The 24,694-nt window shown below is 37.4% G+C and overlaps 1 pseudogene; it reads left to right on the forward strand.

The window, feature by feature from the left end:
- The window catches only part of LOC116621838, a 31,776-nt pseudogene extending 16,199 nt beyond the window's left edge, over positions 1 to 15,577 (forward strand).
- Positions 15,578 to 24,694: the final 9,117 nt, after the last annotated feature.

Below are 24,694 nucleotides of genomic sequence, written 5' to 3' on the forward strand. Positions count from 1 at the left end.
TCTCCTCCACTTCTTCAGTCCTCATAGTGATTATATCCAGTCTGTTTTGCTTCCTAGTTGCAGCACTTTTTTTAATTTCAGCCTTTTTATTCCTTTTGTTTTAGGTCATTTATCTCTGTAGAAGTGTTTCTCTGCTGTCTTCTATGCTTTTTGCAAGTCCAGCTAGTAGTCTTATAATGGTTCGTCTAAATTCTTGTTTAGATATATTGGTTAGATCTGCTTTGAGCAATTCCCTGGCTTTGATATCTTCCAGAACTTTCTTTTGGGGAGCATTCCTCCATCTTGTCATTTTGGCTAAGATTCTATCTTTTGCATGTTATGAATGCTTGTTATGTTTCCTGCACCTCAGAGTAATGATATATTAAAAAGTGGTCATACACGTTTCAGAGCCTGGCACTTCAGGAATTATTTCTGGTGCATTCTGTGTGCACTTTGCTATTGTGTTTTGGCTGTTCTTTCCCACTGGTCCATCCTTTATAGACTTCCTTCTTACTTTTAGTAGAGAGTGTTTGGACCTTTAACCAGGTGTGCTTTGATTTGTTTGTTAAGATAAGCCTCACATCTACCACGTTCTGTCCCTCCAACTGTGGAGATTGTTTTCTTAATCTTGATTGTATTCCTAGTTGTTCAAAATAGTTTGATGCTGATCTAGCTGTGTTTGAGTGACAAGGCAAGCTCAGGGTTCCCCTACTACTCCACCATCTTAACTCAGCCAAAATGATGTCTTTGAATGACACACTAGACAGATGGACTTAATAGATATATTCAGGACATTTCATCCTAAAGAGTGGAATATACCTTTTTTTCAAGTGCGCATGGAACATTCTCCAGAATATATCACATATTAGGTCACAAAACAGGCCTTAACAAATGCAAAAAGTATGAAATCATTCCATGTACCTTTTCTGACCAGGATGCTATGAAACTAAAAGTCAACCACCAGACAAAATTTGGAAAGTCCACAAATACACGGAGGCTAAACAAGATGCTACTAAACAATGAATTGGTCAACCAGGAAATCAAAGAATAAATTAAAAAATACATGGAAATAAATAAAAATGAAAACACAGTAGTCTAAATCCTTTGGGATGCAGCACAAGCTGTTCTGAGAAGCATATAGCAATACTGACCACCATTAAGTAGCAAGAAAAACTTCAATAAACAATATAATCTTAAACCTGAAGGAGCGAAAAAGGAACGACAAATGAAGCCTAAAGCCAGCAGAAGGAAGGAAATTATAAAGATTAGAGCAGAAAGAAATAATATAGACACTGTTATTTCCTAGAATTTTCTGCCCCTTTTCCTCCTTCTTCTTCTGGGACTCCTATAATATGAATGTTGTTACATTTAATGGAGTCACTGAGTCCCTAAGTCTATTCTTGTGTTTCATAATTCTCCTTTCTCTCTTTTGTTCAGCTTCATTAGTTTCCATTATTTTGTCTTCTATATCACTGATTCATTCCTCTGCTGTTTCCAGCCTGCTGTTCATGGCATCAAGCATATATATATATATATATATATATATATATATATATATATATATTATTCTTCTTTTCTTATTGATTCTTTTTTAACTCTTTTATCTCTATGGTAATGGTTTCCTTGATGTCTTCTATTCTTTTTGTCAAGCCCAGTGAGTATCCTTGTGATTGTTGCTTTAAATTATCCATTAGGCATGTTACTTATATCTTTTTCACTTAGATATCTGGCCATGCCTTATCTTGTTCTTTCATTTGGTATAAATTCCTCCATCTTGGTATTTTGTCTAAGTCTGCCTTCTTCTGTGTGTTAGCAAATCCAGTTATATCTCCTCCTTCTGAAAGTAATGACCTTATTAGAAGAGTTCATATAGTGTCCAGAGCCTGGCATTTCAGGTACTATCTCTGTTTTGTGCTGTATGTGCTCTGGTTTTGTGTTGTGACTACTGTATCCTTCAGGCCAGTCATCTTTAGAGGCTCTCCTTGCCTGCTATGGGCTGTTTGGTCCCTGTCTGAATGTGATGAGTTTTAACTAGGTGTTATCTGGTCTGCTTGTGAAATGTGGCCTTAAAGCACTTCCAGAATAACTGAAGCCCTGCTGAATTCTGGTCTAGAGATGTGTTGTGGGTAGACATTTATGCTGGTCTTCTGGGAGAGGAGCCTGCTGTACTGGGACTTAGACAAGTTTGACTGAGAAGGGCAGTCTTTCCAGAGTGTAGGGGGTTGGGGCTTGGTGTTAGCCAGTTAGGTAGCCAGTGTTAGCACTATACAGCTTCTCACAGATGTCTCTGTGTTTATGCTGAGGGGTGGGTAAAGGAAATGTTGTCAGCCAGCTCCTTTGTTCTCAGAAAGGTGTTTCCATTAAAACTGCCTCTCATGGACACACTCCAAGAAGAGTGAAAAATCTCCCCCCCACCCACGTGCCCCAAGGGTTCTCCAAATCCCTGTTTCCATGTCATCTGCCCCCTACATTGTTTGCCTGCTTTCTCTCCAGAAGCAGGGCAGTGCCCTCCTGGCTTTATCAAGGCCAAGCCCACTGACCTTTAAAAGTCTGGGCTTTAAGCCCTCCTGGCTGCAAGAGTTCATGAAATTCAGCCCCTTTCATTTTCCAAGCCAATGGCTTTGGGGAAACATTTCCCTTGTGTGTTTCCCTGTGTGCTCCTCTCTCTCTCTCATCCATCTCTGTGGCCATTGATCCCTCCTCTCTGCAGCAGCTGTGATCCATTTCTCCCCTAAGCCACATCTCTGCACTTTCTACCTTCTTTGATGTGGCCTCTTCTCTCTCTTTATTTATGCAGGTTGTTCTGTCTGTCTTCTGGTCAATTTCTGGGGTTTTTAGGATGATTGACAGTTACCTAGTTGTGTTTGTGGGATGAAAGGATCTTAGGGTCCTCCCACTCTGCTGCTATCTTCCTCAGAAAATCTGAAGATATTACTTGAAAGTGGGTCATGTTCACTTTTAAGATTTTATTTGGAGTTGTAATCATAAGTTCTCTTTCTTCTTGAGCTTTCCTATCCTTCTTGGGTTTTATCATTTTTTTTTTCTCAGTGAAATTTGAATTGGGAAGCATGGCCAAGGGCCCTGTACTCATATTGCCTCCTCTTATTCGCTCTCTTCTGCTATTCTCAGTTGAAAAAAAAAATGCACATTAAGCTTTAGGATAAGATAAAATGGTTTTGATAGAACACATATTCTTCTAAATTTATTATTTATGTCTTGAGTCCTTCAAGGTCTTGTATTTTGATAACAATACTCAGAGAAGGAAAGGAAAAATGAAGGGGGGAAATCAGAGGGGGAGATGAACCATGAGAGATGATGGGCTCCAGAAATCAAACTGAGGGTTTTAGAGGGGACATGGGTGGGGGGATAGGTGAGCCCAGTAATGGGTATTAAGGAGGGTACATATTGCATGGAACACTGGGTGTTATACGCAAACAATGAATCATAGAACACTACATCAAAAACTAATAATGTACAGTGTGGTGACTAACATAACATAATAAAAAATAATTATTAAAAAAAACAATACTCCCCTGAGCATAATATATGATTTAAGGTATAGTTTGAATGGGGAGGAGTACAGGGCAAGCAGTAATGAAAACACATTGGTTAATATATTTTTTTAAAGTATCAGGCATGTATATGTAGAAGCTAGTATGACTAAAAACTAGAGCTGGGAATCATTTCAAATGTTCATAAGGAAAAGTCTAGGGAATTTTTACTATACTAAGATACTAGATAGAGTTTTCAGAGCCTTTCATGTCTTAAATCTATGTCTTTTTAATTTATTCTTTCATTATTCTATCCTTCACATTTAGTATATTTTCAGCCAATTTGTTAAACCTGAATGTTTGATATCATGATTATCCTATTTAAATTCCATGTTGCTACACTTGACCAATCCATTAAGACCACTAAGATATTTTTATTTTTTAGTTACACCATTTGATACATATTTCTTCTCAGATTAATTCTTTGTGTATGTTTAATCAAAATGTCATCAAGCTGAATTATAATCATCTTCTCTGCAGAGCCTGGCTCCTGGACCCATCTGATGAGAAGTCCTAGCAAGAATACCTGAACGCTATGTAACCCAGAAACACTCAAGCCAAAAGATAGGCAGGAAGAGCTGATAGTATGCGGAGCAAAGCCAGTGGTCCTGTTTGACCAGAGAAGTTGGGGCATGGGTTAACTTGAGATAAGACCATAAAGGGACTTACTGGTTTCAGGTATGCTTATTCTACTGTACACATGCAAAGAAACAAATTAATTGACCTGCTCATTGATGGGTATAGTCTTCAACCTGCCTGACCAGGGAATCTGACCAGAGTGCACAAGAAGGTGTGTAGCCCACCCAATAGCTCTGCTTACAATGCCACTTGAACAGAGAACACAGCCCATGACATTCTCCATCTGCTGAGCAAAAGTGGCCTCACCTGATCAGGTAATTTAGTGTACACTCTTGCCTGATTCCAGTGCCAAAATAGCAAGCCATATAGGTTCTGTGTTTTGTCCTGCTTCCCTACTAGGACAGGGGAATTAATTAATAGACTCACCTACTGATAAAATGTATACAACGCGCTGGTAATGGTAAACATACAGTCAAACTTAGAAAACTAACTCTGTAATAGGATGGTGTATTAACTACTTAACTATAGTATAAATGTTAAAGAAAAAGAATAATAAAGTAATTACACCTATGATATGTTAAAGAATACAAATGTTAAAAAAAACAAATAATTACATCAAAAATGGAGGTAAAAGAGTAAAACTTTTGTAGGAGATAAAAGTAAAGTTGCTATAGACTTAAAATGGACTGTTTTATCTATGAGATGTCCTCCATAAGCCCCTTGTAACCAAAAAAGCAAAAGCAAAAACCCAAAGGATATTCACAAAAGACAAAGAAAGGAGAAACAGAGCATACCACAATAAAAAAATCACAAATTAAAAACATAAACAAAAACAAGAAAAAAAAACAACAATGGAAGCACAAACTATCCCAGATAGCAATTAATAAGATAGCATTAGGAAGTCTTTATATATCCATAATGACTCTAAATGTAAATGGATTGAACTCTGATTCAAAAAGGCATAGATTGGCCAAATGGATATGACAAATAGTACCGACAATATGCTGCCTATGATAGACTCACTTTAGTTTTAAGTACACACATAGGCTCAAAGTGAAGGGATGGAAAAAAAGATTCCATTCAAAAGGAAACCAAAAGAAGGCAGGTAAAACTATACCAATATCAGATGAAATAGATCTTAAGTCAAAAACTGTAAAAAGGGAAAATAGGGGGGCACCTGGGTGGCTCAGTTGGTTAAGCATCTGACTTCAGCTCAGGTCATGATCTCAGGGTCCTAGGATTGAGCCCCATGTCAGTCTCCCTGCTCAGTGGGGAGTCTGCTTGTCCCTCTGCCCCTCCCCCCTGCTCATGCTCTCTCTCTCTCAAATAATACATAAAATCTTTTTAAAAAGGGACAAAGAAGGTTATCATATAATGACAAAAGCATTAATTTTTCAAAAATGTAAGAATTGTAAATATATATGCACCCAATATCAGAGCACATAAACATAAGAAGTAGGACACCTGGGTGACTCAGTCAGTTAAGCATCTGCCTTCAGCTCAGGTCATGATCCCAGGGTCCTGGGATTGAACCCCATGTCAGGCTCCCTGCTCAGTGGGGAGTCTGCTTGTCCCTCTGCCCCTCCCCCCCACTCATGCTCTCTCTCTCTCAAATAATAAATAAAATCTTTATAAATAAATAAGTACTAACAGATCTGAAGAAAGAAATAGTACAATAATAGGAGCACTCTTCAATACACCATGTTCAGTAATGGATAGATCATCCAGACAGAGAAATAAAAAGAAATTGTTGGACTTCAAACATATATTAGACCAAATGGACATAATAGACATCTATAGAACATTCCATCCAACAGCAGTAGGATACGATTTTTCTCAAGTGCACAAGAAAAATTGTCGAGGATAGATTATATGACAGGTTACAAATCAAGTCTTAGTAAATTTAAAAAGATTGAAATCCTACCAACTATCTTTTCTGGCCAGAATGGTATAAAACTGGAAATCAACAAGAGTAAAGATGGAAAATTTACAAGCTTGTGGAAACTAACACACTACTGAACAACCAATGGGTCAAAGAAGAAATTAAAAAGGAAATAAACAAATATCCAGAAACAAATGAAAATGAAAACACAACAAAAACCAATTTGATGCTGTAAAGCAGTTCTTAGACAGACTTTTAGAGCAATAAAAGCATATAATAAGAAAATTGAAAGATACCAAATAAACAATCTAAATTTACACCTTGGGAACTATAAATCACACCAGTCATAATGACTAGTATCAAAAAGATAAGATGTAACAAGTGTTGGTGAGAATATGGTAAAGAGGAAACCTTTGTGCACTGTTGGTGGGAATGTGAATTGATGCAACAAGTTAATAATACTGTATTGTATATTTGAAAATGGCTAAGAAAATAGTTCTTAAAAGTTTTCATCACAAGAAAGAAATTTTCTAACTATGTGTGGTGATGGATAATAATAACTTACTGAGGTGATCATTCCACAATACATCCAAATATTGAATCATTATATTGTAACTGTGAAGCTAATATAATGTTATATGCCAATTATATCTCAATAAACTTTTAAAAAATAATGAAATGCATTGTGATTCTGTACACTAGCAATGAAAAACCTATCCTATTAACCATAGCATTAAGACAGTAACATACTAAGGAATAAACTTAACCAAGGAAGTGAAAGATCTGTACAATCAAAACTAAGAATTTGATGAATTGAAAAAAATCAAAGACACAAACATGTGGAAAAATATCCAGTGTTCATGGAGCTGAAAAATTAATGTTGTCAAAATGTCCATAGTATCCAAAGCAATCTTTTGCTTCAATGCAATCTCTGTAAAAATTCCAATGGAATTTTTTATATAAATAGGAAAAATAACCCTAATATTTGTATGGAACCAGAAAAGACTTTGAATATCCAAAGCTATCCTACCAAAGAATAAATTTGGAGGCCTTATGTTTCCTTATTTCAAACTATACTACAAAGCTGTGGTAGGTAAAACTGTATGATACTGGCATAAAAATAGACTCATAGAAAAATGCAACAGAGAGCCCAGAAATAAACTTCTATATATATAGTCAACAAATATTTCACATGGGAACCAAGTACATTCAATAGGGAAAAGATAGTTTCTTCAACAAATGGTGCTGGGAAAACTGGTAACTACATGCACAAAATTAAATTGGACCTTTTTCTTATACCACTCATAGAAATTAACTAAAAATGGATTAGAGACTTAAACATGAGACTTTATACCATGAAACTCCTAAAAAAAAAAAAAAACACACAAGGAAAACCTCCTTCACGTTGGTCTTAATAATGAATTGTGGATATATGATGCCAAAAGTGCAAGCAAAAAAAAGCAAATATCACCAAGTGTGACTATATCAAACTAAAAGAGTTTTGTGAAGAAAAAGAAACAATCAAAATGAAATGGCAACCTATGGAGTGAGATGAAATATTTGAAAACCATATATCAGATAAGGGATTAATATACAAAAAATATGAAAACACATACAATAATAACAAGAACAAATCCAATTAGGGCGCCTGGGTGGCTCAGATGGTTAAGCGTCTGCCTTCAGCTCAGGTCATGATCTCAGGGTCCTGGGATCGAGTCCCGCATCGGGCTCCCTGCTCCTTGGGAGCCTGCTTCTCCCTCTGCCTCTCTCTCTCTGTCTCTAATGATTAAATAAATAAAATCTTTAAAAAAAAAAAAAAAAGAACAAATCCAATTAAAAAATAAGAAGAGACACTAGACATTTTTCCGAAGAGGACAGTCAAATGTCCATCAGGTACATAAAAAGGTGCTCAACATTACTAATTATCAGGGAAATACAAATCAAAAGCACAGTAAGATATCACCCCACATCTGCTAGAATGACTGTAATCAAGAAGACAAAAGTTAACTAGTGTTAGCCAGGATGTGCATAAAATCCTTATGCACTGTTGGTGAAAATGTACATTGTTTCAGCCACTGTGGTAACTGTATGGATGTTCCTCAAAAAGTTAAAAACAGAAAATGCAAAAATTTGTATGGAATCACAGAAGACTCCAAACAGCCAAAGCAATCCTGAGAAAGAAAAACAAAGCTAAAGATATAACAACTCTAGATTTCAAGATATACTACAAATCTGTAGTAATCAAACCAATATAGCACTAGCACAAAAAGAGACACATAGATCAATGGAACAGAATGGAGACCCCAGAAATAAACTCATATTTGTATGTGGTCAATTAATCTATGACAAAGGAGGCAAGAATATGCATGCAATGAGGGGGCACATGGGATGGAGCCCCACATCGGGCACCCTGCTTGGCAAGGAGCCTGCTTCTCCCTCTCCCTCTACTGTTCCCCCTGTTTGTGCTCTCTCACTTTCTTTGTCAAATAAATAAATAAAATCTTAAAAAAAATAATATGCAATGGGGAAAAGACAGTCTTCTCAATAAACGGAGCTAGGAAAACTGGACAGCCACATGTAATAGAGTGAAACCAGGCTACTTTGTAACACCACACACAAAAATAAACTAAAAATGGATTAGAGACCTAAACATGAAACCTGAAATGACAAAAATCCTAGAAGAGAACACAAGCAGCAATTTCTCTGACATTAGCCATAGCAATATTTTTCTAGGTATGTTTTCTAAGGCAAAGGAAACAGAAAAAAATAAACTATTGGGACTACATTAAAAAAAAAAAAAAAAACTTCTGCATAGCAAAGGAAACCATCAAGAAAACAAAAAGACAACCTAATGAATGAAAGAGGATATTTACAAGTGACATATCCAATAAGGGGTTAATATCTAGAATATATAAAGAAACTATACAACTCAACACCAGGGGCACCTGAGTGGCTCAGTCACTTAAGTATCAGACTCTTGATTTCAGCTCAGGTTATGATCTCAAGTTCAACACTAAAAAAAAATTAAATTAAAAAATGGGTGGAGGTGGGTGTTATACTGAACTAATGAATCATTGAACATTATATCAAAATACCTTGGCTAATTGAATTCAAATTTTAAAAAAATGGGTGGAGGACCTGAATAGATATTTTTCCAAAGAAAATATACAGATGGCCAATAGACACATGAAAAGATGCTCAACAATTCTCATCATCAGGGAAATGCAAATCAAAACCACAATGCAAATCAAAACCAAAATCACTTCACACCTGTAAGAATGGCTAAAATCAAGAAGAGAAGGGCAAGAAACAAGTGTTGGAGATGATGTGGAGAAAAAAGTACCCTTGTACACTGTTGGTGGGAATGTAAATTAGTACAGTCACTGTGGAAAATAATATAGAGGTTCTCCAAAAAATTAAAAATAAGAATACCATAGAATACCATATGATCCAATAATTCCACTATTGGGGGTTTAACCAAGGAAAATGAAAATACTCAAAAATGTAAATACCTTTATGTTTATTGCAGCATTATTTACAATAACCAAGACATGGAAACAAATTAAGTGTCCATCAATAGAGAAATGGATATGGAAAATATATATTTACACACACACACACACATATACACACGATGGAATATTGCACACCCATAAAAAAGGATGTGACTGTGTCATTTGAGGCTACATGGATGGACCTAGAGGAAAATATGCTATGTGAAATAAGTCAGGCAATATGGGTAAAGGGGAGAGGGAGATACAGGCCTCCAGTTATGGAATGAGTAAGTCATGGGAACAAAAAGTAGAGCATAAGGAATTTAGTCAATAATATTTTAATAGCGATGTAGCAGGACAGATGGTAGCTATACTTATGGTGAACATAACATAATGTATAAACTTGTCAAATCACTAAGTTGTATACCTGCAAATGATATAACACTGTGTGTTATGTGCAAAAAGAAAAAAAAAATACCATGTGGTCCAATAAGCTGTTAAAATAAGAAGCAAATGGAAACCAACTTTAAAAATTCCCTGAGCAGACAAAACCTGTTATACAAACAAAGCTTATTTTAGTTTATTTTGTAAAATTAACTTGACCTGGGTCATTTCTTGCTTATGCCTCTGGAAATAATAAGCAAAACTTGAACTGTTTCCCAAGCTTGATAAGAGGTAACCACTGACCAATCTTTTGTTATTTAAGAAAATTATAATGTAACCAATTACTGTGAAGAATAAACAGTCACTGCTTTCTCACTATATAAGATTCTTTATAACAATATATCCCTGAACCTCATTCTGTTTTCATGTGAGAGCTCCCAGTTTGCAAATATTTTTTTTTTGATGTGTGCAAAATAAATATTTACTGATCACTACCTTGGTGGTTAATTAGTTTTATTTCAGTTATCTCTGATCTTTTGGCATTTTATGGCATCAGAAGTGAGATCCAAAATAGACCCTTGATGACTCCAAAGGCAGGGAAAAAACAGGTGCTGGTAGCCACAGAACCCATTGAGATCAGTGCTTTCTCATAAAATCTGAAATTTGAGTGTAACTCTCTTGGATCTGAGCTCAACTCTCTTTGCATTTGGGCTCTCTGATTTGATTGTGCATACATATATTTTGTTTGTTGAAGTTTCTTGGTAAGTCATCCTATTCTGTTCAAAAGAGGGGGAACATATGATTCCCTGTGTTTGGGGACAACCGTCAAAAATAAAAAACAGGGTTGGGGTCACCTGGGTGGCTGAGTCAGTTAAGCATCTGCCTTCAGCTCAGGTTATGACCCTGGGGTCCTGGGATTGAGCCCTGCATCAGGCTCCCTGCTCAGCAGGGTGTCTCCTTCTCTCTCTCTCTCTGCCCCTCCCCTTCCCCCTGCCTGTGCTCTCTCTCTCGCTCCTGCTCTCTCTCTTTCACTCATGCTCTCTCTCTCAAATAAATAAAATCTTTAAAAAAAAATGGGGTCACTCATAGTAAGACATCTTAGGGAATCTAAAGGAAATTATGTGTTCCACCTAGTCTAAGGATCAGGATCTTACACATTTTTGGGAAATGAGAGAATGTTTGAAATTTTAGTGGCCACTTTGGGTAAACATTGATTTAGATAGATACAGCTTAAGTACTTAAAAGAGAGAATTTCAAACTTTTCAGAGACAATGGAATGCATTCTTTGGTTGGTATACAGAAGATTCTAAAAAAACAAAACAAAACAAAACAAAACAAAAAAAAACAACAAAATGACTCCAACAACAGCTTCAAAAGATTCTTACAGCAAGCAAATAAACAATATTTAGGAAAAAAAACCCTCATTGGCCAATTGAACGGGTGACACTAACATTGTCCATTTATTTAAGTCCATTTTATACCTGAGATATTGTTAAAGGATTTATTTTTTTACTGAAGTATAATTAACATATAGTGTTATAATAGTTTCAGGTATACAATATAATGATTCAAAAATTCCATACATTATTCAGAGCTCATCAACATAAGTGTACTTTTTTTTTATTATGTTCAGTTAGCCAGCATATAGTACATCATTAGTTTTTGATATAGTGTTCAATGATTAATTAGTTGATCTTAATCCCCTTTATCTAATCTCCCTCATCTCCCTTCCTATTTGTTCTCTCTAATTAAGTCTCTTTTCTGTTTCTCTCTTTTTTCCTGGTATGTTCAGTTTTTCTTTTAATTTTATTTATTTATATTTTTAATTTAAATATAATTAAAATACAGTGTTATATGTTTCAGGTGTACAATATAGTGATTCAACAATTCTATACATTACTCGGTGCTCATCATGCATGATAAGCATACTCTTACCTCTTCACCTAGTCACTCATCCCCTCACCCATCTTCCTTCTGGTAACCACCAGTTTCTTTTATGTATTCAAGATTGTGTTTTTTGACTTGTCTCTTTTTTCTCTTTGTATGTTTGTTTTTTTCTAAAATTATACATAGGAGTGAAATAATAATGGTAATTATCTTTCTCTTACTGACTTATTTGACTTAGCATTATATTCTCAAGGTTGTCCATATTGTTGCAAATGGCAAGATTTTGTCTAACTAATACTCCATTGTGTGTGTATCCATTCATCTCTGCATGGACACTTGGGGCACATCCATATCCGGGTTAGTGTAAGTAATGCTGCAATAAACATATGGGCTCATATATTTTTTTGAATTAGTATTTTTGTTTTCTATGTGTAAATACCCACTAGTGGAATTACTAGATCATATGATAATTCTATTTTTAATTTTTTGAGGAACCTCCATACTGTTTTCCACAGTAACTGCACCAATTTGCAATCTGCACCAATTTACCAATAGTGTTCAATGGTTCCTTTTATTCCATATCCTTGCCAACACTTGCTATTTTTTGTGTTTTTTATTTTATCCATTCTAACAGGTATAAAATGATACCTCATTGTAATTTTAACTTGCATTTCCCTGATGATTAGTAATATTGAGCACTTTTTCATGTGTCTTTTGGCCATCTGTATGTCCCCTGGAAAATATCTATTCAGGTCCTTTGCCCCTTTTTAATTGGGTTATTATTATTATTATTATTATTATTATTATTAGGTGTTGGGTTGTATACGTCCTTTATCTATTTTGAATATTAACCATTTACCTGATACATGATTTGCAAATGCATTCTTCCATTCACTAGATTGCTTTTCTTTTTTGTTTATAGTTTCCTTCACTGTGCAAAAGCTATTTATTTTAGTGTAGTCCCAATAATTAATTTTTGCTTTTTTAAAACAAAATATTTATTATTTTAGAGAGAGAGAAAGAGAGAGAGTGGGGGAAGGGCAGAGGGAGAGGGAGAGAAAGAATCTCAAGCAGACTCCCCACTGAGTGCAGAGCCTGACTTGGGGCTCAATCTCACAACCCTGAGATCATGACATGAACTGAAATCAAGAGTTGGACACAACCAACTGAGCCACCCAGGTACCCCAATTAACTTTAGCTTTTGTTACCCTTGCCAGGGGAAACATATCTATAAAAATATTTCTATGGCTGATGTCAAATAAATTACTACCTAAGTTTTCTTCTGGGATTTTTATGGTTTCAGATATCATGTTTAGAAGATACACGTGCAGTATCTTCTCTGACACAGGCAGCAGCAACTTCCTTCTAGAAATACCCCTTGAGGAAACAAAAACAAATATAAATTCATAGGACAACATCAAAATAAAAAAGCTTCTGCACAGCAAAGGAAACTGTCAACAAAACTAAAAGGCGACCTATGGAATGGGAGAAGATATTTGCCAATGGCATATCTGATAAAGGGTTAGTATCCAAAATATATAAAAAACTTATAAAACTAAACACTGAAAACAAATAATTCAATTAAAAATGGGCAGAAAATGTGAATAAACATTTCTCCAAAGAAGATATAAAGATGGCCAACAAACACATGAAAAAAAGCTCAGCATCACTCATCATCAGGGAAATGCAAATCAAAACTACAATGAGATATCACATCACACCTATCAGAATGGCTAAAATCAATAATACAAGAAACAACAGGTGTTGGTGAGGATGTGCAGAAATGGAAACCCTTTTGCTCTGTTAGGAGAATGCTAACTGGTACAGCCAGTGTGGAAAAGAGTGTAAGTTAAAAATTGTTCTACTCTCCAATCCAGCAATTGCACTACTATGTATTTACCCAAAGAATACAAAAATACTAATTCAAAGGGATATATGCACCATGATGTTTATAGCAGTGTTAACAACAATAGTCAAATTATGAAAACAGGCCAAATGTCCATTGACTGATGAATGGACAAAAAAAAAATGTGGTGTATATAGATACAATGGAATATTACTCAGCTATAAAAAATGAAATCTTTCCATTTGAGTTGACATGGATGGAGCTAGCATATATAATTCTAAGTGAAATGCATCAGTCAGAGAAAGATAGATACCATATAATTTCATTCACACATGGAATCTCAGAAACAAAACAAATGAGCAAAGAGGGAAAAAGAGAGAGAGGCAAACCAAGAAACCAACTCTTACATATAGAGACCAAACTGATGGTTGTCACAGAGGAGGAGGGTATGGGGATGCGTTAAATAGGTTATGGGGATTAAGGAGTGCACTTGTGATGAGCCCTGGATGATGTATGGAAGTACTGAATCTCTATATTGTACATCTGAAAGTAATATTATACTGTATGTTGACTAAGTGCAATTAAATAAAAACTTTCAAAAACTAACAAACAAATAAATACCTAGGAATAAACTTAAGAAAGGAAGTGAATGAGCTGTACTCCAAAAAGTATAACACACTGATGAATGCACTTGAAGATGACACAAACGGAAAGACATCCCATACCTATGTATTAGAAAAACCAATATTGTTAAAATGTCCATACTAGCCAAAGCAATCTACAGATTCAATGCAATTCCTATTAAAATACCAGTAATATTTTTCACAGAACTAAAAAATAATACTAGAGTTTGTACGGAACTACAAAATAGCCTTAAAAGCTGTGAACGTGCTAAGCGCACACTTTCTTCCAGCACCCAAACCAGTATTGAGATTGATTCTCTATATGAAGGAATCGACTTCTATACCTCTATTACTCATGTGCGGTTTGAAGAATTAAATGCTGACCTGTTCCGTGGCACCCTGGACCCTGTAGAAAAAGCCCTTTGGGATGCCAAGCTAGACAAGTCTCAGATCCATGATATTGATCTGATGGGTGGTTCTACCCGTATCCCCAAGATTCAGAAACTTCTACAAGATTTCTTCAATGGAAAAGAACTGCATAAGAACATCAACCCTGATGAGGCTGTTGTTTATGATGCAGCTGTCCAGGCAGCCATCCTTTCTGGAGACAGCATTGAAACTGCTGGAGGAGTCCTGCCTGTTCTCATCAAGCTGGTAATGGTAATATTACCGTTCCTACCAAACAGACACAAACCTTCACTCCCTACTCTGACAACCAGCCTGGTGTGCTTATTCAGGTATATGAAGATGAGCGTCCCGTGACCAAGGATAACAACCTACTTGGCAAGTTCAAACTCACAGGCATACCTCCTGCCTCTTGTGGAGTTCCTTAGATTGAAGTCACTTTTGATACTAAGCTAATGTTATCCTCAATGTCTCTGCTGTGGATAAGAGCACAGGAAAAGAGAACACGATTACAATCACTAACGGCAAGGGCCACTTGAGCAAGGAAGACATTGAGTGCATGGTCCAGGAACCTGAGAAGAACAAAGCTGAAGATGAGAAACAGCAGGGCAAGGTGTCTTCCAAGAATTTACTTGAATCTTATGCATTCAACATGGAAGTAACTGTTGAAGATGAAAAACTTCAGGCAAAATCAATGTTGAGGACAAACAGAAGATTCTTGACAAGTGCAATGAAATCATCAACTGGCTTGATAAGAACCAGACTGCAGAGAAGGAAGAATTTGAACATCAGCAAAAAGAGCTGGAGAAAGTCTGCAACCTCATCATTACCAAGCTGTACGAGAGTGCAGAGGGCATGCCAGAAGGAATTCCAGAGGCTTCCCTGGTGGTGGAGCTCCTCCCTCTGGTGGTGCTTCCTCTGTACCCACCATTGAAGAGGTTGATTAAGCCAACCTGAGAATAGGTCTAGCATTGTTCCACACAAAATATTTGAAGGACCCAAATTCGTAGCAAATTCCATGGCAGTTTTAAAGTTGAGCTGGTATAGTAAATAAACTGGACATTCTTGATGTACTAGAGAGGGGAGGAGCAAGATGGCAGAGGAGTAGGAGACCTGGATTTCCTCTGGTCCCAGGAATTCAGCTGGATAGGGATTAAACCATTCTGAACACCTATGAACTCAACAGGAGATCAAAGAAAAGAATAGCAACAACTTTCTGAACAGAAAAGCGACCACTTTCTGGAAGGTAGGACGTGCAGAGAAGTGAATCTGAGGCGATATTCGGGAAGATAGACGGCGGGGAGGGAGCCTCCGTTGGTTGCTTCTGGCAAGTGATAGAGCAGCAGAGCACAAAATTGGAACTTTTAGAAGTCTGCTCCACTGAGGGAAGTCGCTCCAGTGGCTAAGCAGGGGGTGGAACCCTCGATGGGACAGTGTGGTCTCAGGACCCTTGGGGTCATAGAAAGACTGGGGGTGGCTGAATGCAGCAGAGCTCCCAGGTATCGGAGCAGGGAAGCTGGTCGCAGAGACGGAGCCGAGGAGTGGGCTCTCAGCTCGGGGTTGCCATAAAACTTGATCCAAGGCACAGTCGGGCCACTGCTCCTCCAGCAGGGACCCAAGAAGCGGCAGATCCAGGGAGACTCCCCTTCCTCTCCCCGGAGGAGTGGCATGGGAGTGCACCGCAGAGATCTGCCGGGTTTGGAGACTCCACACAAGGTCGGGTGCCAGAGATAGAAACGCTTGGTCACAGGCCGGGTGAGCACAGAGTGCAGCCAGAGACCAGGGAGATGGGAGTGACTGACTGCTTTTCTCTGGGGGCTCACTGAGGAGTGGGGCCCCCGAGTTCTCAGCTCCTCTGGGGTGGAGATTGGGAGGCCGCCATTTTCACTCTCATCCTCCAAAGCTGTACAGAAAGCTGGCAGGGAACAAAAGCTCCCAAGAGCAAACCTGAGCACATGGTGGGGCAATTCCACCTCCGGCAAAGACATTTGGGAACCACGGCAACAGGCTCCTCCCCCAGAAGATCAGCAAGAACAGCCAGCCAAGACAGAGTTTACCAATCAATGAGAACGGCAGAACTCCAGCGCTACGGGAATACTGCACATAGAATTCATGGCTTTTTCCCATGATTCTTTAGTCTTTCAAAGTTAATTTCTTTTTTAACTGTCTTTTTTTTTTAATTTTTCGTTTTCCCTTTTTCAACCAACATCTTATCAATCCCTTTTTAAAAAAAAATTTTTATTTTTCATTTTTAGAGTCATAGTCTATCCCTTCATAGTAGTTACCTTATTTTTGGTATATATATATAAGTTGTTCTCTCTTTAAAATTTTGGGATACAGTTTCTTCTAACAGATCAAAATATACCCTAAATTTCTAGTGTATGGCTTTGTTCTAGTCTCCTGCCTGATCACATTCTCTCCATTTTTTTTAAATCCTCGTCTTTCTTTTTTCAACCAGCTTCTTACCTTATCAAATCCTTTTATAAAATCTTTTATAATTTTCATGTTTACAGTCATATTCCATCCCTTCATTGTATCAACCCTTCTTTTTGTCCATATATAAGTTTTTCTTTCTTTAAAATTCTGGGAGGCACTTTCTTCTAACAGATAAAATACACCCAAAATCTAGTGTGTGGCACTGATCTATGCACCAGCCTGACCATATTTGGTCATATTCTGCTTTTTTGTTTTGTTTTGTTTTGGTTTTGTTTATTTGTTTTTATCTTTCTCCTTTTCTTTTTTTTTTCTTTTTTCTTTCTTTCCCTTTCTTTCCCTCCAGTTTCAGGTCTTTTCTGATTTGTTTAGTGTATATTTTCTGGTAATGTTATTACCCTGTTAGCATTTTGTTCTCTCATTCATCTATTCTCCTCTGGACAAAAGTACAAGATGGAAAAATTCACCTCAACAAAAAGAACAAGAGGCAGTACTGACTGCCAGGGACCTAATCAATATGGACATTAGTAAGATGTCGGAACTAGAGTTGAGAATGTTGATTTTAAAGATACTACCTGGGCTTGAAAAAAGCATGGAAGTTATTAAAGAAACCTTTTCTGGAGAAATAAAAGAACTAAAATATAACCAAGTCAAAATCAAAAGACTATTAATGAGGTGCAATAAAAAATGGAGGCTCTAACTGCTAGGATAAATGAGGCAGAAGAGAGATTAGTGATATAGAAGACCAAATGATGGAAAATAAAGAAGCTGAGAAAAAGAGAGATAAACAACTACTGGATCATGAGGGCAGAATTAGAGATAAGTGATACCATAAGACAAAACAACATTAGAATAATTGGGATCCCAGAAGAAGAAGAAAGAGAGAGAGGGGCAGATGGTATATTGGAGCAAATTATAGCAGAGAACTTCCCTGATTTGGGGAAGGAAACAGGCATCAAAATCCAGGAGGCACAGAGAACCCCTCTCAAAATCAATAAAAATAGGTCAACACCCCGATATCTAATAGTAAAACTTACAAGTCTCAGAGACAAAGAGAAAATGCTGAAAGCAGCTCGGGAGAAGTGATCTGTAACCTATAATGGTAGAAACATAAGATTGGCAACAGACTTATCCACAGAGACCTGGCAGGTCAGAAAGGACTGGCATGATATATTCAGAGCACTAAATGAGAAAAATATGCAGCCAAGAATACTATATCCAGCTAGGCTGTCCTTGAAAATAGAAGGAGAGATAAAAAGCTTTCAGGACAAACAAAAACTAAAGGAATTTGCAAACACAAAACCAGCCCTACAAGAAATCTCGAAAGGGGTCCTCTAAGCAAAGAGAGAGCCTCAAAATAACATAGACCAGAAAGGAACACAGACAATATACAGTAACAGTCACCTTATAGGCAATACAATGGCACTAAATTCATATCTTTCCATAGTTACCCTGAATGTAAATTGGCTGAATGCCCCAATCAAAAGACACAGGCTATCAGATTGGATAAAAAACGAAGACCCATCGATATGCTGTCTGCAAGAGACTCATTTTAGACCCAAAGACACCCCCAGATTGAAAGTGAGGGGGTGGAAAACCATTTACCATGCTAATGGACACCAAAAGAAACCTGGGGTGGCAATCCTTATATCAGACAAATTAGATTTTAAACCAAAGGCTGTAATAAGAGTTGAGGAAGGACACTATATCCTACTTAAAGGGTCTATCCAACAAGAAGATCTAACAATTGTAAATATCTATGCCCCTAACATGGGAGCAGCCACTTATATAAGCAAATGAATAACAAAAGCAAAGAAACACATGGACAATACAAGCATAGTGGGGGGCTTTAACACCCCCCTCACAGAAATGGACAGATCATCTAAGCAAAAGATCAACAAAGAAATAAAGACTTTAAATGACATACTGGACCAAATGGACTTCACAGATCTATTCAGAACATTTCATCCCAAAACAACAGAATACACATTCTTCTCTAGTGCCCATGGAACATTCTCCAGAATAGATCACATCCTGGGTCACAAATCAGGTCTCAACTGGTACCAAAAGATTGGGATCACTCCCTGCATATTTTCAGACCACAATGCTTTGAAACTAGAACTCAATGACAAGAGGAAAGTCAGAAAGAACTCAAATACATTGAGGCTAAAGAGCATCCTACTAAAGAATGAATGGGTCAACCAGGAAATTAAAGAAGAATTTTAAAAAATTCATGGAAACAAATGAAAATGAAAACACAACTGTTCAAAATCTTTGGGATGCAGCAAAGGCAGTCCTAAGAGGAAAGTATATAGCAATACAAGCCTTTCTCAAGAAACAAGAAAGGTCTCAAACACACAACCTAACCCTACACTTAAAGGAGCTAGAGAAAAAACAGCAAATAAAGCCTAAACCCAGCAGGAGAAGAGAAATAATAAAGATCAGAGCAGAAATCAATGAAATAGAAACCAAAAGAACAGTAGAAAAGATCAACGAAACTAGGACCTGGTTCTTTGAAAGAATTAACAAGATTGATAAACCCCTGGCCAGCCTTATCAAAAAGAAAAGAGAAATTACCCAAATCAACAAAATAATGAATGAAAGAGGAGAGATCACAACCAACACCAAAGAAATGCAAACAATTATAAGAACACATTAAGAGCAACTATATGCCAGCAAATTAGATAATCTGGAAGAAATGGATGCATTCCTAGAGATGTATCAACTACCAAAACTGAACCAGGAAGAAACAGAAAACCTTCACAGACCTATGACCACCAAGGAAATTGAAGCAGTAATCAAAAATCTCCCAACAAACAAAAGCCCAGGGCCAGATGGCTTCCAGGGGAATTCTACCAAACATTTAAAGAAGAATTAATACCTATTTTTCTGAAACTGTTCCAAAAAATAGAAATGGAAGGAAAACTTCCAAACTCGTTTTATGAGGCCACCATTACCTTGATCCCCAAACCAAAGACCCCATCTAAAAGGAGAATTACAGACCAATGTCCTTGATGAACATGGATGCAAAAATTCTCACCAAAATACTAGCCAATAGGATCCAAGAGTACATTAAAAGGATTATTCACCATGACCAAGTGGGATTTATCCTTCGGCTGCAAGATTGGTTCAACATCTGCAAATCAATCAATGTGATACAATACATTAATAAAAGAAAGTAAAAGAACCATATGATCCTCTCAATAGATGCAGAAAAAGCATTTGGCAAAATACAGCATCCTTTCTTGATCAAAACTCTTCAGAGTATATAGGGATAGAGGGTACATACCTCAATATCATAAAAGCCATCTATGAAAAACCCACAGTGAATATCATTCTCAATGGGGAAAAACTGAGAGCTTTCCCCCTAAGGTCAGGACCACGGCAGGGATGTCCACTATCACCACTGCTATTCAACATAGTATTAGAAGTCCTAGCCACAGCTATCAGACAACAAAAAGAAATAAAAGGCATCCAAATAGGCAAAGAAGAAGTCAAACTGTTCGCAGATGATATGATACTTTATGTGGAAAACCCAAAAGACTCCACCCCAAAACTGCTAGAACTCATACAGGAATTCATTAAAGTGGCAGGATATAAAATCAATGCACAGAAATGAGTGGCATTCCTATACACCGACAGCAAGACAGAAGAAAGAGAAATTAAGGAGTCAATCCCATTTACAATTGCACCCAAAACCATAAGATACCTAGGAATGAATGTAACCAAAGAGGCAAAGTATCTGTATTCAGAAAACTATAAAATACTCATGAAAGAAATTGAGGAAGACACAAAGAAATGGAAAAACGTTCCATGCTCATGGATTGGAAGAACAAATATTGTGAAGATGTCAATGCTACCTAGAGCAATCTCCACATTTAATGCAATCCCCATCAAAATACCATCAACTTTTTTCAAAGAAATGGAACAAATAATCCTAAAATTTGTATGGAACCAATAAAGACCCCGAATAACCAGAGGAATGTTGAAAAAGAAAACCAGGGTGCCTGGGTGGCTCAGTTGGTTAGGCGACTGCCTTTGGCTCGGGTCATGGTCCTGGAGTCCCCAGATTGAGTTCTGCATCGGGCTCCCTGCTCGGCAGGGAGTCTGCTTCTCCCTCTGACCCTCTCCTCTCATGTGCTCTCTCTCTCTCTCTCTCTCTCTCTCTCTCATTCTCTCTCTCAAATAAATAAATAAAATCTTTTTTAAAAAAATTAAAAAAAAAAAAAGAAAAGCAAACCTGGTGGCATCACAATTCTGGACTTTCAGCTCTATTACAAAGCTGTCATCATCAAGACGGTATGGTACTGGCACAAGAACAGACACATAGATCAATGGAACAGAATAGAGAGCCCAGAAATGGACCCTCAACTCTACGGTCAACTAATCTTTGACAAAGCAGGAAAGACTGTCCACTGGAAAAAAGACAGTCTCTTCAACAAATGGTGTTGGGAAAATTGGGCAGCCACATGCAGAAGAATGAAACTGGACCATTTCCTTACACCACACACAAAAATAGACTCAAAATGGTTGAAAGATCTCAATGTGAGACAGGAGTCCATCAAAATCCTAAAGGAGAGGGGCACCTGGGGGGCTCAGGTGTTAAGCGTCTGCCTTCGGCTCAGGTCATGATCCCAGAGTCCTGGGATCCAGCCCCGCATCGGGCTCCCAGCTCTGCGGGAGGCCTGCTTCTCCCTCTCCCACTCCCCCTGCTTGTGTTCCCTCTCCCGCTGTGTCTCTCTCTGTCAAATAAAAAAAAAAAAAAATCTCAAAATCCTAAAGGAGAACACAGGCAGCAAACTCTTTGACCTCAGCCACAGCAACTTCTTCCTAGAAACATCACCAAAGGCAAGGGAAGGAAGGGCAAAAATGAACTATTGGGACTTCAACAAGACAAAAAGCTTTTGCACAGCAAAAGAAACAGCCAACAAAACCAAAAGACAACTGAAAGAATGGGAGAAGATATTTGCAAATGACATATCAGATAAAGAGCTAGTATCCAAAATCTATAAAGAACTTCTTAAACTCAACACCCAAAGAACAAATGATCCAATCAAGAAATGGGCAGAAGACATGAACAGACATTTTTCCAAAGAAGACATTCAAATGGCCAACAGACACATGAAAAAGTGCTCACAATTGCTCGGCATCAGGGAAATCCAAATCAAAACCTCAATGAGATATCACCTCACACCAGTCAGAATGGCTAAAATTAACAAGTCAGGAAACGACAGATGTTGGCGGGGTTGCGGAGAAAGGGAAACCCTCATACACTGTTTGTGGGAATGCAACCTGGTGCAGCCACCTTGGAAAACAGTATGGAGGTTCCTCAAAAAGTTGAAAATAGAGCTACTATATGATCCAGCAATTGCACTACTGGGTATTTTCCCCAAAGATACAAATGCAGGGATCTGAAGGGGTACATGCACCCCGATGTTTATAGCCGCAATGTCCACAATAGCCAAACTGTGGAAAGAGCCAAGATGTCCATCGACAGATGAATGGATAAAGAAGATGTGGTATATATATACAATGAAATATTATGCAGCCATCAAAAAGAATAAAATCTTGCCATTTGCAACGACGTGGATGGAACTGGAGGGTATTTCGCTGAGCAAAATAAGTCAATCAGAGAAAGCCATGTATCATATGACCTCACTGATATGAGGAATTCTTAATCTCAGGAAACAAACTGAGGGTTGCTGGAGTGGTGGGGGGTGTGAGGGATGGGGTGGCTCGGTGATAGACATTGGGGAGGGTATGTGCTATGGTGAGCACTGTGAATTGTGTAAGAATGTTCAATCACAGACCTGTACCTCTGAAACAAATAATACATTATATGTTAAAAAAAAAAAAAAAAAAAAGGAGAAGAAGATAGCAGGAGGGGAAGAATGAAGGGGGGGCAATCGGAGGGGGAGATGAACCATGAGAGACTATGGACTCTGAGAAATAAACTGAGGGTTCTAGAGGGGAGAGGGGTGGGTGGATGGGTTAGCCTGGTGATGGGTATTAAGGAGGGCACGTTCTGCATGGAGCACTGGGTCTTATATGCAAACAATGAATCATGGAACATTACATCAAAAACTAATGATGTAATGTATGGTGATTAACATAAAAATAAAAATAAATAAATTCATTAACTGGACATTCTTGAACTTGAATATGGAATATGTGCACAGGGAAAGGAAATAAACATTGCGCTTTATAAGCATTGTATTGTTAAGTGGAAAATGCAATGTCTTAAATAAAACTGTATTTAAAATTGGCAAAAAAAATCCTCTTCTAGGATTTTTACGGTTTCGTGTCTCACATTCAGGTCTTTAGTCCATCTTGAATTTATTTTTGTATACAGTGTAAGAAAGTGGTCCAGGTTCATTCCTTTTCCTGTGGCTTGCCAGGTTTATTGAAGAGACTGTCTTTATTCTATTGGATATTCTTTCCTGCTTTGTCAAAGATTAGTTGACTACATAGTCATGAGTTCATTTCTGGGTTTTCTATTCTGTTCTATTGATCTATTTGTCTCTTTTTGTGCAAGTACCATACTCTTTTGATCAAGAAAGCTTTGTCATGTAAATTGAAGTCCGGATTTGTGATACCTCCAGCTTTGCTTTCCATTTTCAAGGTTGTTTTGGATATTCAGGATATTTTGTTGTTCCATACACATTTTAGGATTGTTTGTTCTAGCTTTGTGAAAAATGTTGGTATTTTGATAAGGATTCCATTAAATGTGTAGATTACTTGTGGTAGTATAGACATTTTAACAATATTTGTTTTCCAATCAATAAACATGAAATGTCTTTCCATTTCCTTGTGTCACCTCCAATTTCTTTCATCAGTGTTTTATAGTTTTCAGAGTACAGATTTTTTACCTCTTTGGTTAGGTTTATTCCCAGGTATCTTATGGGTTTTCCTCTTCTTCTTCTTCTTTCTTCTCCTTTCTTCTTTCTTCTTCTTCTTCTTCTTCTTCTTCTTCTTCTTCTTCTTCTTTCTTCTTTTTTCTTTTTTCTTCTTCTTCTTCTTGCAACAAGATTTTTTTTTTTAGGGGCGCCTGGGTGGCTCAGTCGTTAAGCGTCTGCCTTCGGCTCAGGTCATGATCCCAGGGTCCTGGGATCGAGTCCCACATCGGGCTCCCTGCTCAGCAGGAAGCCTGCTTCTCCCTCTTCCACTCCCCCTGCTTGTGTTCCTGCTCTCACTATATCTCTCTCTGTCAAATAAATAAATAAAATCTTTAAAAAAAAAAAAAAGATTTTTTTTTTTAATTTTTAGGGTTTTTTTTCTTCTTTTAGTTTTATTTAAATTCCAGTTAGTTAACACGAAGTATAACTTTACTTTCAGGTATAGAATCTAGTGATCACTTACATTCAACAACCAGTGCTCATCACAAGTGTCCTCCTTAATACCCATCACCCATTTAACTCATCCCGCCACCCACCTCTCCTCCAGTAACTATCAGTTTGTTCTCTATAGTTGAATATTCTGTGGTTTGCTCCTTCCCCCCCCATGTTCATCTATTTTATTTCTTAAATTCCACCTATGAATGAAATCATATTGTATTTGTCTTTCTCTGCCTGTCTTATTTCACTTAATATAATAATACTCTCTAGCTCTATCCACATTGTTACAAATGGCAC

This window comes from Phoca vitulina, unplaced genomic scaffold, assembly GCF_004348235.1.
Source record: "Phoca vitulina isolate PV1807 unplaced genomic scaffold, GSC_HSeal_1.0 scaffold51, whole genome shotgun sequence".
Lineage (NCBI taxonomy): Eukaryota > Metazoa > Chordata > Mammalia > Carnivora > Phocidae > Phoca > Phoca vitulina.